The sequence below is a fragment of the Sturnus vulgaris genome, unplaced genomic scaffold (assembly GCF_052056855.1).
Source record: "Sturnus vulgaris isolate bStuVul1 unplaced genomic scaffold, bStuVul1.hap1 Scaffold_157, whole genome shotgun sequence".
Lineage (NCBI taxonomy): Eukaryota > Metazoa > Chordata > Aves > Passeriformes > Sturnidae > Sturnus > Sturnus vulgaris.
In genome coordinates this window covers 7,329,757-7,332,500 of record NW_028276074.1, presented here as the reverse complement: position 1 = coordinate 7,332,500, position 2,744 = coordinate 7,329,757, and positions in this window count along the sequence as shown.

The window sequence follows — 2,744 nt, the reverse complement described above, 5'->3', positions numbered from 1 at the left end:
GAGCCGCACCGCCGCCCGGTGCTGCTCGCGGCCGGCACCCACGGGACGCTAAACTCGGACCAGGGCCAGCGCCGGCACCTCGCGTGGTTTTAAGGACACCTTGAGTGCTCACGGGGCCACGCGGCCATCACACAGCCTGGGACGGTAAAGATGTTCCTTCCCCGGCAAGCGGAAGGAGCGACACCTCGCCTGCGACGGGAAGCGAATTGGACAGGAGACCGCCCTGCTCGAGGGACCGGACACCACCGAGACTTCGCCCGGAGGAGCCGGCCCGCCGGGGGCCCTTTCCGACGCGACCCGAAAAGCCTCATCGATCGGACGGGGACAGAAAGAAAAGCAGCCGCGGGGCAACGGGGAGCCCCCGCGGCCGCGGGTTCCTGGGACAACGGCAACGGAGCAGGGCTCCAACATGCGTGCGAGCGGGACACGTCCCCGAGAGGCCCTCCCTTGGCGCCGCCGAGCCTCCCCGACGCTCCCTAGGCCCCCGACGCCGGCGGGCCGCTTGCAACCTTCGGGATCGATCACGCAGCAGAGGAAGAGAGCGGGGGGTGCCGCCACCCGCCCGCGGGCCGCAAGACAACGGAAAACGGAGCAGCTGCCACCGACCACGCCGCGGGCCACCGGCTTTCGCCCGCCTCGCAGCGATCGGCTTCCCACCCGGAAAAAAAGCCGGGGGGAAGGGCAAGCCACCGCACCAAAAAAAAAACTAAAAAAAAAGCACGCCATGCGTCGCACGACCCGTGCTAGCCACGGGGGTCACGAGCCAGGGGTGGGGGCGAGAACGCGCCTCTCAACTCCTCCCGTAAAACCCCTCCAACCACCGGACATACGGTCTCTTTTCTCACTCGCCAACACAGCCAGCCCTTCTCTCTCGCCTTTCGCTTTCGCTTCGGTGGCGGCCCGTGACCCTTCGTCAGCGCGCGCTTCTCGGTGCCGCGGCTTAGGGCCGCGAGAGAAAAAGAACGGAGGCCGGGCGGGCACCCCCACACTGCCCCGCACACCGGGCACGCTTTAATAAAAAAGAACGGAGCCGCTCGCAAAACCCAGCCCCCGCCGGCAACGGCAACCACGGCAGCCGGGGCAGGCCAGACACCACGGGCCGCCCCGGCACGGTGCCTCGATCGCGCCCGGCCGATACCGAGAAAGGGCGAGGCGCCGCCGCCCCGCCCACGACACACTCTCGGGGGCTCACTCGCTCGCTCGCTCTCTGTTGGGTTGCGGGGTCCGTCCTGGGGGGGGGGACACGGCCGGCCACCGCGGCCGACCGCCGCCCCGGAAAAATTCTGCCCGCTACACGCGGGTCCCCGGCTTAGGGCCGAGGAAGGGGGACGACTTCAACAACACACGGCAGGGCCGGACACTCCCGTCACCGAGCCCCCCTTCGCAGGCAAGCAAGCGAAGCCGAGAGGCGAGGCCACACGCCCCACTGCATGTCCCCCGCTGCCCTTTCGATACGGACACAACTCTGGCAACACAGGTCGGGAGCGGGAAACGAGGCGCAGCCAACCTCGGCCAAGCGAGCCACGCCCGGGGGGCTCTCGGGGAGGGGGGCCAGGGAAAGCCCGGGCAGGCTCAACACAACCCCGGGCCGGCCCCACAGAAATCCAGCCCCGGCTGCCGGCCACCAGCGTGCACCGGGACCGACAGCCGAAGAAATGCCGCACCCGGCGAGCGGGCGGGGCCCCGGCTTAAGGCCGGGCAGAAAAGGGGCGAGGCGCCGCCGCCTCGCCCGCCACCATCCCCGGGGGAGCGAGCAGGCGCCCGGCTCCCCGTTGTCACGAAACCGGCAGCAGCCGGGCCGGAGCGGGACACACTCGCGGCTTTCTCGCCCTCTCTCTGGGCCTTTTTCTCGCTTCTCCCCCGCCTGGAACAACGCAGCCTCGCCTGGGCCGGGGGAGCGCGGTGGCTCTCGGATCGCATCGCTCTCTCTGGGGGCTTTCTCGCTTCTCCCCCGGACTGAACACGCAGCCTCGGCCTGGGCCGGGGAGCGGCTCTCGGATCGCATCGGTCTCTCTGGGGGCTTTCTCGCTTCTCCCCCGACTGAGCACGCAGCCTCGCCTGGGCCGGGGAGCGGCTCTCGGATCGCATCGGTCTCTCTCTCTGGGCTAACCTGTCCCAGTCGAACTGGGTAAGACGGGAAGCCGGACGAAGCCACGCGACTCGCCCCGACATCGGCGGTGTTCTTCTGGCCCTGGCGACCGCACGCGCGTCCGCCCTTCTCCGCCACGGACACAGGCACGGCAACAGCCTGTGGGGATACGGCCCGTCACCTCGTTCCCATAATACGGACAGATGGGCCCGAAGCGGCGGAGGCCGGAAAGAGAACCGATGTACGTGACCGAGGGGGCGCAGTGGCGCACGCCGCCTTCTACGATGACATAGCCGGAGGCAGCGAGAAACAGCGACCCCTTGGAGTACTTCCAGGCCGGCGGCGGACAACAGGTCTACCAGCCATGAAACGGGCAACAGGTCTACCGACGGCTTGCTGCGGACAACAGGTCTACCCAGCCATGAAACGGGCAACAGGTCTACCAAGCTGCGGACACCAGGTCTACCCAGGGCATGCTGCGGACAACAGGTCTACCCACGGCTTGCTGCGGACAACAGGTCTACCCAGCTGCGGACACCAGGTCTACCCAGGGCATGAAACGGGCAACAGGTCTACCAAGCTGCGGACACCAGGTCTACCCAGGGCATGCTGCGGACACCAGGTCTACCCACGGCTTGCTGCGGACACCAGGTCT